Source organism: Podarcis liolepis (assembly GCF_965112155.1).
Source record: "Podarcis liolepis genome assembly, chromosome: 6".
NCBI lineage: Eukaryota > Metazoa > Chordata > Lepidosauria > Squamata > Lacertidae > Podarcis > Podarcis liolepis.
The window spans coordinates 1,076,801-1,091,707 of record NC_139559.1 but is presented as its reverse complement, the minus strand read 5'-3'; positions in this window follow the sequence as shown (position 1 = coordinate 1,091,707).

The window sequence follows — 14,907 nt, the reverse complement described above, 5'->3', positions numbered from 1 at the left end:
CTAGTCTCTTTTGACAGAGCATTCCACCAGTTTGGAGCTGCAGCCGAGAAGGCCCTGGCTCTGGTTGAGGCCAGCCTAACCTCTCTGAGGCCTGGGACCTTGAGGATGTTATTATTTGCAGACCGTAGGTTTCTCTGTGGGGCATACCAGGAGAGGCGGTCCCGTAGGTACGAGGGTCCTAGGCCGTATAGGGCTTTAAAGGTTAAAACCAGCACCTTAAACCTGATCCTGTACTCCACCGGGAGCCAGTGCAGTTGGTATAATAACGGATGAATGTGCTCTCGCAGCGAAGACCCCATAAGGAGTCTCGCCGCGGCATTCTGCACCCGCTGGAGTTTCTGGGTCAGTCTCAAGGGCAGCCCCACGTAGAGCGAGTTACAATAATCCAGTCTGGAGGTGACCGTCGCATGGATCACAGTGGCTAGGTCAGGACGAGAGAGATAAGGGGCCAACTGCTTAGCTTGGCGGAGATGAAAAAATGCCGCCTTTGTTATAGCTGTAATCTGCGACTCCATAGAAAGGGAGGTATCGAAGATTACACCCAAACTCTTAACGGACGGTGCTGGCACTAATTGCACCCCCGCAAGAGATGGGAGTTGCCCCCCTGATCCCATATCTTCCCGCCCCAGCCAGAGGACCTCTGTCTTCGAAGGATTTAACTTCAACCGGCTCCCACGTAACCATCCAGCCACAGCTTCCAAGCATCTGATCAGTGTGTCTGGGGCTGAGTCAGGATGGCCATCCATCAACAGATAGAGCTGGGTGTCATCAGCATACTGATGGCAACCCAGCCCAAAACTCCGGACAAGCTGGGCGAGGGGGCGCATAAAGATGTTAAAAAGCATCGGGGAGAGAATTGCACCCTGAGGCACTCCACACACCAAGGAGTGGCGTGATGACAATTCCCCCCCAAGCGCCACCCTCTGTCCCCGACCAGAGAGAAACGAGCGCAGCCATTGAAGGACTGTGCCCTGGATCCCCACGTCGGCAAGGCGGTGGTCCAGGAGTTCGTGATCGACCATGTCGAAGGCTGCTGACAGGTCTAGAAGAATCAGCAGCCCTGACCCGCCTCGATCCAGCTGCCTGCGGAGATCATCTGATAGGGCGACCAGAGCCGTCTCGGTCCCATGACCAGCGCGGAAGCCGGACTGGAATGGGTCCAGAGCAGATATTTCATCCAGAAACCTACCAAGCTGTTCAGCAACCGCTCTCTCAATCACCTTACCCAGGAATGGAAGATTCGAGACCGGGCGGTAATTGGATAGATCTGAGGGATCTAATGATGTTTTCTTTAAGAGCGGACGCACCACCGCCTCCTTCAGTTCCCCTGGGAATATCCCGGTGCCAAGGGACAAATTGATGATATCCCCCAGGGGGCCCCGCACCTCGTCTGGACACGCTCTAATCAGCCATGACGGGCACGGGTCAAGAGGACAGGTGGTGGGCTTTCCAGCTTGGAGGAATCTGTCCACATCGGCTGGAGATATCCGGTCAAAGTGGTCCAATACTGGACCCGAGGACAGTCGAGGGGCCTCCAGTTCCTTTATTGTATCCAAATTGGCAGGGAGGTCATGGCGGAGCAACAGGACCTTCTCCGCAAAAAAGCTCGCAAATGCCTCACAGCTGTGTGTCAGATTGTTATTTAAATTTGGCTGTCCTTCAAGGGACGTTAAAGACCGAATTATACTAAATAATTGTGCCGGGCGAGAGCTAGCGGATGCAATGGAGGCCGAGAAGTAAGACTTCTTAGCAGCCTTCACTGCCATCTCATAGGTTTTCATAAAAACCCTATAAGATGTTCTTGAGGCTCCGTCACGGGCACCCCGCCATACTCGCTCTAGCCGTCTGAGGTCCCGCTTCATTTTCCGAAGCTCCTCGGTAAACCAGGGAGCCCGGTTTCTGCGGGGTCGCAGAGGGCGCTTAGGTGCGATCTCATCGATGGCTGCCAGGAGCTGGGTATTCCAGCCCTCAACAAGCTCAGTCAATGAGTCGCCAGGGGGAGCAAGGTCCCGCAAGGCTTGACGGAATCTATCCGGGTCCATCAGCCTCCGCGGGCGAGCCCAAATCGGCTCGCCACCTAAGCAGGGTGGGGGTGGAAAGTCAATCCTGGCTTTCAGAGCGTAGTGATCAGACCATGGCACCTTCATCGAAGGAGACATGATCACATCTATACCGGCGCCAAAGATCAAATCCAGCGTGTGGCCTGCTTGATGTGTGGGGCCCGAAACAAACTGGGAGAGCCCTAGTGTCGCCATGGAAGACACCAGGTCCAGAGCCTGTGTGGAGGGAGTGGCATCAGCGTGGAAGTTGAAGTCTCCCAATACCAATAGGTTAGGGAACTCCAAGGCCCAGCCGGCCACCGCCTCCAGCAGGCCTGACAGGGTGGCTGCTGGTGCGCTAGGTGGCCGGTACACCAGCCAGACAGCCAAGCTCTCCTCGGAGCCCCACACTAGGCCAACACATTCAATGCCGGGGATCGATGGCGATGGTAGAGCCCTGAAAGAACAATCTTCCCGGATTAATACTGCCACCCCTCCCCCCTGGCCCACAGTCCGTGACTGGTGGAGGACGGAGAAACCCGGGGGCGCCATCTCTCGTAAGGTAACAGTTACCCCTTCGCGCACCCAGGTCTCCGTCACACAAGCCAGGTCAACTCCCTGCGAGATAAAGAAATCTCGCAGGGTAGCAGTTTTGTTGCCTATAGACCTGGCGTTGCACAACACCAGTGAAGGAGGTGAGTAATCCTTGCTCACCCTACCCTCGTCTCTCGGGATGGGGCGCAGATTGGAAGGGGTACGAGCATATCCATATCTCGATCCCCTTCGCCTATAACATGCTAAATAAATGCTAAGACACACAATTTTAAGAAATCTGAAGTAACAATGAAAATAAAAGAGTGTTTCTTGATGTGACAACATCGGCTAGAATGTTAATAGGACAATACTGGAAAATGACTTAATACCAAGGAAAAAATGAATGGCAATTTAAAGTTGTGCAAGTACCTTGCACTAGCCAAAATGACAGAATTAATAAGAGATGCTCAGGCCGAAGGTAAACAAGTACCATTCCACAAACAATGTTTGGTTGTGCTTCGATTAACTTCATAGACATCATGGAGAAACGGATTAAATAAATGAAAACAGATTATTTGTAACTTTAAAAAAAAAAGTCAAAGCCACAAAGAGATGGAAGTCACTAATATAGCAGGGATTCAGACGTGTTTCACAGAACAGAAAGAAAGTTGCTGTGGGAGGAAAAAGGGACAAACACTTTGTTATCGGGGTTCACATATCCTGTTAAAAGGGAAAATTATTTCATGTGAGAAACCTGTCAGGAAATGCTGTTCCTAAAATTCCCATTGAGGGGGGGAATGCTTTGATATTTACCTGTGAAAAGAATTTGACATGTTAAGATTTGGAACCTGGAAAGCTCTTGACTTTTGATGGGCTAGTGTTTTTTTTTGTTTTTTTTTTGTTTTTCTTTTTTGTAGCCTTTTGTCTTAAGTAGCCCCTGGAGCAAAGACAGATTAAGGGTGATTTCCCTCAATGGTTCCGACTTTTACATTTGGAAGAAACCTCCTCTCCCTCCTTACAGTCCCCCCCCCCCGTCCTCTCTCTCTCTCTCTCTTCTTTAGCTGATCTAGCCTCTGTGCATGTGCAGAGTTCATGTCTCAGCAAACCTTTTGTACTATTGAAAATGTTGCATCCTTTGGCTAAATTAACATTTGAATAAGGGAAGGGAAGGGTATGGAGTAGATTTTGAAAACAGGGTTTGATTTTAAACAAAAAAGAGAAACTCAGCAATTTAAGTATTCACCAAAGCTAGCGATTTCAGCCCAAGCAAACGAGACTGCTTCCTTTATGTACAGGAAAGGGCTAATATCCCTCTGGCCATTCGCGGAACAATCAACCGCTCTCTTATTTATGAGTAAAAATGGCCAGAGAGTTAGAATTCATAGGATTTTTTTTAAAAAAACATTCTCAGTCATTTCGGCCTTACCATTTGCAGACAAATGGATTGGTCAAGGCTAATTCTACTTGATTATCCATTTGTATGTGCTTAAACTTTGAGTAGACTTTTAAGTCTGATTTTTGTAAATAATAGACAAAATGATAAACATTGTAATCACTTAAATGCCTGATATCACCAGTTCTGCTTCAAACATCATGGCTTTCACCTCTCATCACACCTTTTAAAAAACAAAGAGCCAACCTGGGCTGAATTTCAACTCATCAGCCACAAATTGGGAAAGTTGAAAGGGACCTGGGGTCATCTAGTCCAACCCTAAAACACAGGGTTCATAGCAAGATTTGTACTACCAGAAACACACGCATACCTATAGAAATTATCTTTAAAGGAAGATTGAAGTTAACATTTTTCCTAAGATAGGGAGAGGATCTTTTATAAAGCAAAGTTAATTCAGTTGATATAACCACTCACAAATAATTACAACAGCCATAGATTTGACAATTTTGTTGAACTTGCAGAGCAATAGTAAGCCTAATCTATGCCCCCCCTTGCAGTTTCCTTTAAAGGAAGCTTACTCAGGAGTAAATTTACCTGGCACAGAATAAGAAGGAGAAGGGGGAAAAAAAACCCTGAAAGAGACAGAATGAAACAGGGGGGGGGGGCATTTTCTAAGAAAAGAGGCCAGGAAGTCTTATAGAGACTGATATCAGGAGCCTTACAATAACTCTTCTGTCCAACCAAATCAAAGTTAAAACTGGACTCAGATATTTTTCTTAGAAGGAACACCATACTTTCATAGGCATATGCTTAATGAAATACATACACTGCATTTTAGCTTGAGAGCAGTTGGCTCAACTAGGCTTTTGCAGCAGAAACATTAGGTTATCAGCACCTTCCAAAATAAGACTGTAGACTCACAATCTCAAAAGTTGGGGCAAAGCAAGAGGTGGGGTAAACATTTGCACACTTCATTCTCATTTTCTCTTATTTAGGACTGCTAAGATCCAGCATGGCTTCCTTAGATTTAAATTTTGAAGCAAGCTTGCAGTTTAAACTATGCACACTTAAGAAAGGCAGTCTGCCAGAGACAGAAGGAACAGACAACACACATAACGGACAACATGTAAACATACATATTCTCATCCTTTAGTTGGTTATTGCAAGGAGATGGGCCACTACCTTTGGCTTCATTAAGTGAAATTAGTAGGAAGGTCCCACATGGTTTTATGAGCCTCCTTGCCTCTTCAAACACACCACCAGGTAATCAGACTGGTAGGGCTCACAACGCTTGGTTGACTGGGTACCCCTTTATAGATGCATGCGTTGCTGTTGTTGCTTTTTTGCTTTTTCCTTTTTTTGGGGGGGGGTGTCTGGGATAGAGAAGGGAAAAAAGAGGGGTTGATTAGGATTGGTATGTCTAGGGGTTTGGTATGCTTAGTACAGGGACGTATAGTAAAGAGGAGAAGGGGCTTCTAGTTGCCTGGCAACTTCCTTAGTGGGTTTTAGAGAGCTCTAGCTATCCGGTTCCTTGCGTTCCCTTTCCTATTTCCTTATTTCCTTATTTCCTTATTTCCTTATTTCCTTATTTCCTATAACCTGGGGTCTCTTTCCACTCTGCCGGTCCTGCCCAATTCCTCATGGGCTATCCCTCCTGGCAACCTCCTACCTATCGTCACATCTCAGGAAAAGGGGGCCCTACTGGACGCCCGCGCCATGCGGTGCCAGATCGGGTGGTCCCTGGATAGAATTTCGAACTGAAAATCCCTTGCTTTTGGAAGCGGGCTCACGCACGGTTACGTGGCACCGACCAGTGCGGCTGGGATTGGGATAGAAAGCCAGACCCCTTCCTGCCCCCTCTGTAAGGGCGCTCGGGAAGTTCGGAAAGAGAGCTCCAACCCCTTGCTTTCAACTGGGATGCCCGTTGCGGAAAGTCGGCTGTCTTTCCAAGCCGGGTCTCACCGTCTTACTTTCGGACTCCCAATTGGTGCAGCTGGCTGGAGATTTTAAGGAAAAGAGATAGAGCTCAGAACCCCCCTTTCGGGTTGAGCAGCGGTCCACGGTCTCTCTCACTAACCGGACCAAGAGAAAGGCAAGAAGGAGCGATAGAGAGGAGGGCAGAGAATTCAGTTGCCAGGAGATTCCACCCCCTTCCCACCAGTGCACTGGATTTTCCTTTTTCCTTATACTCACGCGTCTTCTATGATGATCCCGGGATCGATGAATAAGCCGGCTGGATCCCTCTTTTGCTCCCCGGCTGAACTCCTAGGGCTTTCGATTACCGCCCGGAAGATGGCTGGGGGTCCAAAAGGATCTTCCCAGGCAAAATGGCCTGGAGCCGGCTGAAGATTTCAGGGCCCCCAGTCAGCAGCTCGGGAGAACCACAAGCCCCACGTTGGGCAGCCAACTGTTACGGTTAAAATCTGGGTGCGGGGTTACTCTGCCACCCAGCTCATCGGACTAAGTCCGTGGGTCCCTGCGGAAGAAAATGAGCTCAGCCGGACGCAGGAGCAAACTGCAGAAGATCCAAGTTTATTGCGCAACAGGTTCAAGGCGAGATTGAACCCAGAGAAAGGGGTGACATGAACTTTTGAAATTTCCCTCCATATCCCAGAATACAGTGCATGAAACGTCACGAATACATTATGGGAAGGTTGGGTTTCACAAGTTACATCATGAATATACTTTACACGTCATGAATACATTATGAAAAGGTGGGATTACATTAATCAGCATTTTCGGATGAGGGAGGGGGGATATGCGGAGCGGGAAATATACATAGATACACATTTATTGAGTACCGGTGGTGGCAAGACAATGGGTCAGAGATATGCATCGTCTGCCACCTAATATTGCCTAGAGGGAAGGTTTGGCGAATTAAGAAGTTCCTGCGTACGTGACCTGCCGCTTCGGGGATTATGGAAGTAGGGATAGCATCATGGAGTCCACGGGGAACTGAGTTGAATGACACTGAGAGCGAAGAAATCGGAGTTACGGTTGATTTTATATCAATTTCTAAAGATTTCAATGATTTCAAACCCATTCTGTACTATAGGGCAAAAGCAGAAACAGAATGGATACATTGTAACAGGAGGTCCCTGGTTTCGGATCCATTGTTCTCGCCGTGGGGGGCCGTCAGCAGCTTGTCAGGGGTGAAATGAGGCGTGCAGCAGCTCCCTGAGCTAGCTTCTGCAGGACGAATGCATGGCTGTGATTGGCTAAAGCGGGGCCATAGGAATAAGCGGGGCCTCGGATGTTCCTAGAAGGAAGGGGGAAAGGAGCCCCCCCCCTTCCGTTCCGTATCAGTAACGCAGCAAGCGGCTAGAACTTCTCCCTCTTAAAAAACTTGCTAAAAGAGATATAAACCGCTGCAAAAAGTAATAAAGAGTTGCACAAGAAGGGAATAACTAAAGGAGGGAGCAGAGGGTAACTATTTTATGACTTTAAAATACTGTCGATATAACGAAGGGTCTGAAGGAAGTAAAAAAGAAGGATACTTCTCGGTACTTTCACTTTCAAGAAAACTGCGCAACAAAGTAGAACTTTTGTGCCCCCATTTTAACGGAAAGATGGAGTTACCCAGCTATAAGTAAAAAGTCAAAACTAGGCAGCATAAATTACTGTCTCACTATTTTTACCCCTGCTTTCAAATAAATTTAACTGTTTAAACACAACGGGAAAGGACTGTGTTTGAACGAAGGCTTTACCTTCGCAATTGGTTCCTTTTTATGTGTATCCGAGGAATGAAATGAGAAAGAGCTGCCTAGCAGGCTATATGAAGGACACTATTTTTATTTGGAGTTAAGTGAACCAGAAAAGGAAGGGAGATAGTAGTAATTGGGGACTTCAATTACCCGGATATTTATGGATGTCAAACTCAGCCAAGAGCATAAGGTCAAACAGATTCCTCACTGGCCTTGCAGACAACTGCATTGTCCAGAAAGTGGGAGAAGCAACAAGAGGAACAGCCATTTTAGATCTGGTCCTAACCAATGTTGATGACCTGGTTAGTGGGGTAGAAGTGGAAGGATCATTAGGCGCGAGTGATCATGTTCTTCTGAAGTTTACTATGCAGCGGAAAGGAGCAGCCAAGCATACTAGGACTCAATTTCTTGACTTTAAGAAAGCCGACTTCATAAAACTTAGGGAAGTGCTGGGTGAGATCCCATGGACAGCAATACTAAAAGGAAAGGGAGTTCATGATGGCTGGGAGTTTGTTAAGAGGGAGATAGTAAAAGCACAACGTCAGGCAATACCAATGAGACGGAAACATGGAAGGTACCTAAAGAAGCCAGGGTGGCTATCTAAAGAACTTTTAACTGAGTTAAGATTAAAAAAGGATGTGTACAAAAAATGGAAAAGGGGGGAAACAACCAAAGAGGAATTCAAACCAATAGCCAGCACGTGTAGACGCAAAGTCAGAAAAGCTAAAGCACAGAATGAACTCAGGCTGGCTAGAGAGGTTAAAAGCAACAAAAAAGGCTTTTATGGGTATGTTCATAGCAAAAGGAAGAACAAAGAAACAGTGGGGTCACTCAGAGGAGAAGATGGTGAAATGCAAACAGGGGACACAGAAAGGGCTGAACTCCTCAATGCCTTCTTTGCCTCAGTCTTCTCCGATAAAGAAAACAATGCCCAACCTGAAGAATTTGGAGCAAATGATTCAGCAAAGGAAACACAGCCCAGAATAACTAAGGAGATAGTACAAGAATATTTGGCTAGTTTAGATGTATTCAAGTCTCCAGGACCAGATGAACTGCATCCAAGAGTATTAAAAGAACTGGCAGATGTGATCTCAGAACCACTGGCAGTCATCTTTGAGAATTCCTGGAGAACAGGCGAAGTCCCAGCAGACTGGAGGAGGGCAAATGTTGTCCCTATTTTCAAAAAGGGGAAAAGAGAGGACCCAAATAATTACCGCCCAGTCAGTCTGACATCAATACCAGGGAAGATTCTGGAGCAGATCATTAAGCAAACAGTCTGTGAGCACCTAGAAAGGAATGCTGTGATCACCAATAGTCAGCATGGATTTCTGAAAAATAAGTCATGTCAGACTAACCTGATCTCGTTTTTTGACAGAATTACAAGCCTGGTAGATGAAGGGAACGCAGTGGATGTAGCCTACCTTGATTTCAGCAAGGCATTTGACAAGGTGCCCCATGATATTCTTGTAAAGAAGCTGGTAAAATGCGGTCTTGACTATGCTACCACTCAGTGGATTTGTAACTGGCTGACTGACCGAACCAAAAGGGTGCTCATCAATGGTTCCTCTTCATCCTGGAGAAGAGTGACTAGTGGGGTGCCACAGGGTTCTGTCTTGGGCCCGGTCTTATTCAACATCTTTATCAACGACTTGGATGATGGACTCAAGGGCATCCTGATCAAATTTGCAGATGACACCAAACTGGGAGGGGTGGCTAACACCCCAGAGGACAGGATCACACTTCAAAACGACCTTGACAGATTAGAGAACTGGGCAAAAACAAACAAGATGAATTTTAACAGGGAGAAATGTAAAGTATTGCACTTGGGCAAAAAAAATGAGAGGCACAAATACAAGATGGGTGACACCTGGCTTGAGAGCAGTACATGTGAAAAGGATCTAGGAGTCTTGGTTGACCACAAACTTGACATGAGCCAACAGTGTGACGCGGCAGCTAAAAAAGCCAATGCAATTCTGGGCTGCATCAATAGGAGTATAGCATCTAGATCAAGGGAAGTAATAGTGCCACTGTATTCTGCTCTGGTCAGACCTCACCTGGAGTACTGTGTCCAGCCTGGAGAAGAGGAGGTTAAGGGGTGATATGATAGCCATGTTCAAATATATAAAAGGATGTCACATAGAGGAGGGAGAAAGGTTGTTTTCTGCTGCTCCAGAGAAGCGGACACGGAGCAATGGAGCCAAACTACAAGAAAGAAGATCCCACCTAAACATTAGGAAGAACTTCCTGACAGTAAGAGCTGTTTGACAGTGGAATTTGCTGCCAAGGAGTGTGGTGGAGTCTCCTACTTTGGAGGTCTTTAAGCAGAGGCTTGACAACCATATGTCAGGAGTGCTCTGATGGTGTTTCCTGCTTGGCAGGGGGTTGGACTCGATGGCCCTTGTGGTCTTTTCCAACTCTATGATTCTATGATTCTATGAAAAACAAGCTATCTTAATTTTTGTGGATGCTGAAAAGGCCTTTGACAATATATCATGGAACTTCATGTTAAAAAATTTGGAGTATATGGAAGTGAGCAAGGAATTTTATAATGGGATAAAGGCAATATTTTATTTTATTTCTGAAAATAATATTTATTACTTTTCCAACAATTTAAACACTACAAAAAAATAAACAATACAATACAGTACAATACAAAAACACTACATGACACTAACACATTAAACTAACAAAACAAAACAAAAACAGTTTAAAACACATCAAACACATCAAACAATTTCAGTATCTTATCTTTCATTCACTTATTTCAATGACCTCCTCACACCTCCCTTTTTGTATTCCACTTCTATTAATTGTTTCAGCAATTCCTTTTTTTATGTATGCAACAACAGCAGCAAGAACACTCATCGCGAAATATTGGAAGACACAAGATTTACCCACCAGGGAAGAATGGCAGATGAAGTTGATGGACTATATGGAATTGGCGGAAATGACTGGCAGAATCCGAGACCAGGGAGAAGAGTCGGTGGAAGAAGAAGAAGAAGAGTTTGAATTTGATATCACGCCTTTCACTCCCTTTAAGGAGTCTCAAAGCGGCTAACAATCTCCTTTCCCTTCCTCCCCCACAACAAACACTCTGTGAGGTGAGTGGGGCTGAGAGACTTCAAAGAAGTGTGACTGGCCCAAGGTCACCCAGCAGCTGCAGGTGGAGGAGCAGAGACGCGAACCCGGTTCCCCAGATTACGAGACTACTGCTCTTAACCACTACACCATACTGGAAGAAGATTGGAAAAAGTTTAAAGACAATTTACAGAAATACTGTAAAATTAATGAATGTTAGGAAAAGGTTGGAATGAAGTTATATGGCTTTAGTAGAAATGTTATAAGGAATTAAGCATAAATAGATTAATAGAGTATTAAAGGGGAAAATAAGGTTAGAATGTGTTAAGACAATTATAGGATAGGAAACAGAGGAAGATGGAAAGGAATTGCTGAAACAATTAACAGAAGTGGAATACAAAAAGGGAGGTGTGAGGAGGTCGAGGAAATAAGGGAAAGAAAGATAAGATGTTGAAATTGGATTGTGTTATAAATGGTTTTTGTTTTGTTTTGTTTTGTTTTGTTTGTTTGTTTTTTGCATTTTATTGTATGCTTTTTTATTTTTTTTGTGTTTTGTAGTGTTATGTTTAATTTGTTGGAAAATTAATAAATATTATTTTAAAAAAGAAAAAGAAAAAAGAGGGGGGGAAATCTTGTGTCTTCCAATACTTCGCGATGAGTGTTCTTGCTGCTGTTGTTGCATACATAAAAAAAGTTCTATCCTTCTTTGGCACCAATTGGCCGACCATGCCCAGGAGAAAGGCCTCTGGTTTCTTCAAGAAGGTATATTTGAATACCTTTTTCATTTCATTATATATCATCTCCCAGAATGTCTTAATCCTTGGGCACGTCCACCAAAGGTGAAAGAATGTACCTTCAGTCTCATTACATTTCCAACATTTATTGTCGGGCAAATGGTAGATTTTTGCAAGCTTGACTGGTGTCATGTACCACCTATAAATCATTTTCATTAAATTTTCTCTTAGGGCATTACATGCCGTGAATTTCATACCTGTGGTCCATAACTGTTCCCAGTCAGCCATCATTATGTTATGTCCAACATCTTGTGCCCATTTAATCATGGCTGATTTCACCATCATGTGGTATAACAGCATAGATCAGACCCGGCGAAACCTCGCACATTCTTCCTCTCGCATACAGACAGACTTAGACACTCAGAGCAAACCACTCCCATAAGTGTCTGTGACCACGCCTCAGGAAAGAGACGTCACTCAGAACTCTTTAACCCTGTGAGTTCTGAAACCCTTAACACCCCCTCTCGTCTTGCATCCTGAGGGAAACTGAGGACACCTATTTACAGACCTCTTTGAGTTCAACTCACCTCCCATTGCCTTTTGCCTCCCACTGGCATCTATCCCAGGCAATTGTTGAATCCCTTCCACACTCTCAGAATCACACTGTGCAAAACCAACCCACGCACTGGTGACCTGAAACCTTTCAGGTGGAATCCCCTTTGTGGTCCGAGTTGACCGTCGGAGCACAACCTCAGGTGCTCCTCCTGACCCACTGGGGTCAGCAAGCGTGTCTCCAGAAAGCTCAGAAGACTCCCCCCTCTGATTTGCTGCGTCTTCGGGCCTTCTGCACTTGGCTAACAGGAGATGAAGGCTCGCTCTTGGGTTCCCTCTTAACCTGTGGAGAAACCCACCCCTGTGCTTGACCCTCATCAGAGACCTGGTCTTCAGCAACAGGCTCCGCCTCTGTTTCTCCTTCCTCCCCCTCAGAATCGGACAAACATTCTGAGAGAACATCAGAACCATCCCTAGGCCGTGACCAACCACCCTGCTCATAGAACTCAGCATGCTTGCTGACCAGCAGCTTGGTCTGATCACCCTCTGGGTATGCAAACTTCCACCCATTTGTTGCAGGATCATACCCACAGAAGATCATTTCCTGATACCTTGGACCACCCTCCTTCCATTGAGCTGTTGGTATTTCCACTGAAGCCCTGGAACCAAACGCACGGAAGAAATGCACCTGTGGCTTTTGCTTGTGCAACAGAAAAAACGGTGTGTCACCTACAGCGTGATTGTAGGACCTGTTAAAAACAAAGCTGGCATACTTCCAAGCTTTACTCCAAAAGCTCTGAGGCAGCCCAGAGTCACACAGCAAAACCCTGACAGCTTCAGCCAGTGTTTCACTCCTGTGCTCTGCAACGCCTCTCTCTTGAGGAGACTTTGCACCCGTCACCTGGTGACGAATTCCCTTTTGCTTGAAAAACTCCTTCAGGGCAGACCCAGTGAACTGTGACCCACGGTCGCTCCTGAACTCTTGCACTTTGGTGGAGAACCTTAGTTCCACCTCCGCAACCCAATCCTGGATAAGTTGTGCCGCCTCCCCCTGCGTTTTGAGAGAGAAACACCATAAATTCTGAGAAAAATCATCCGTCACTGTAAGCACAAACCTGGCCCCACCCAGACTCTCACACTTCATGGGTCCTGCAAGGTCTGTGTGAACCAGCTCAAAAGGTTTTGTGGTTACCCTCTTTACCCCGGGATAACTGCACCTTTGTACCTTTCTGCATGCCCTGCACTCTAGGGATCCCTCACGTGGTGTGATTTTGCAACCTTTAGTGCAGCTGGGCAACCTCTGAACATCTTCCAAACAAGCAGGAGACATTCTCTTGTGCCATACATGAACACATGAATCATGGCTGGGAACACTAGCACACTGCGCCTGTGCTTTTCCAGCATTCCCCCCGCCCTCCAGAGGTGTTTCCAGAACAAAGAGATTGTTCTTGCATTCCATGTTGACAAGTTGTTTCCCCCCTCTGAAAACGGAACAGGCATCATTTTGAAAGCAAACTTTGTACCCCTGCTTTACAAGAGCAGATACAGATAACAGGCAACAATGCATCCCCGGCACAACGAAGCACTCCAGCTCCGCCTGCAAAAAAGAAACATAAATATTTGCAACGTTAGAAACTGGCTTTTGTGTCCCATTAGCAAACGTAACAGTAGTTCCAGCTGAAGCAGCCCTGCAGTTCCGCAGCCTCCCAGCAGGTGGCGTTCCAATCAGGTGATGACTCGCACCGGAATCCACCACCCACTGCAACACTCTGTCCTTGCTGGAGTTGTTCTGTAGCGTTGCCATGGCAACAACAAACGTCCCGCTGCCCCTATCCTTGGCAGCGTCCGTAACCGCAACTTTTCCAGTTGCCCTGTAGACTGGACTTATCTCAGCCTTCCCAGACAGCTCTGCAGCACTTATCTCCCTCTGCAGCAGGTGGCTGGCCTTGAAGCCTCCAGCTCTGTCCAGCTTCCCAGGCTTCTCCTCACGACGCAAACAACTCTTGGCAGCCTTTGGAAAAAGAGGCTTTTCTGAGCTTTTACTGCTCACCGCCCCCCCCCCACTTCTCACAGGGCTCCCAGGACGCTTTCCTGCACCCCCTCTGATGGGTAAAGGGCTCCCAGCAGCCTGCCCCTTTCCAAGCTCCTCACGCAGACATGTTGTTGCACCCACGCAGCTTTTAGACTCTGCAAAACTGGCAGCAACAGCAGCAGTGGCAATAGTCCCTTCGCCCCCCCCCCTCTGGGGCCCCACAGCTTTTCCCAGCTGTGCACCGGCTTCCACGAAGGTGGTCAGCGCCATCTTGCCTCTCCTGTTCTGATGCAGCCATCTCCCGGCCCTTGCTTCCGCCTCCAGCTTCACAAGCTTCCTGGAGCGCTAGCCAAGCGGCCTCTGGCTTCCTTGCACCCAGAACAATAGGCTTCAGATCAGCAGCCACGTTCTCAGCCAAAAACGCAAGCACACGCTTCTCAGCTTCACGTTGGCCTGCAACCGGCCCAGCTGTCTTAGACATCGGCTGGACCAGAGTTTGGCTCCGACTAAGGACAACTCTGCTAAATAGCTCCACTCCAACCACGTTTGGCTGGTTAACTTCGCACATGGCAGCTTAAGCTCAAAGCCATGTTCCTGGGACTGAGCCACCTCCTCCCTCGGGGTAAGTGTACTCACGACTGGCAGCAGCTTCCTCCGGCTCCTGGCAGATCGGCCTCTCCTTCCCAGCGAACACCTTCCAGCATCAGAAAGCTCTGGTTGGCCCCAGCGTCTTCACAGCTGGCTTGCTGGCTTCCCCCACACGTGGGACGTACCTGCAACAGCTTCAAAGCGTTGGCAAACTGCCCATAACCTATGAGGCCAAGAGGGCCAAAAATGGAGT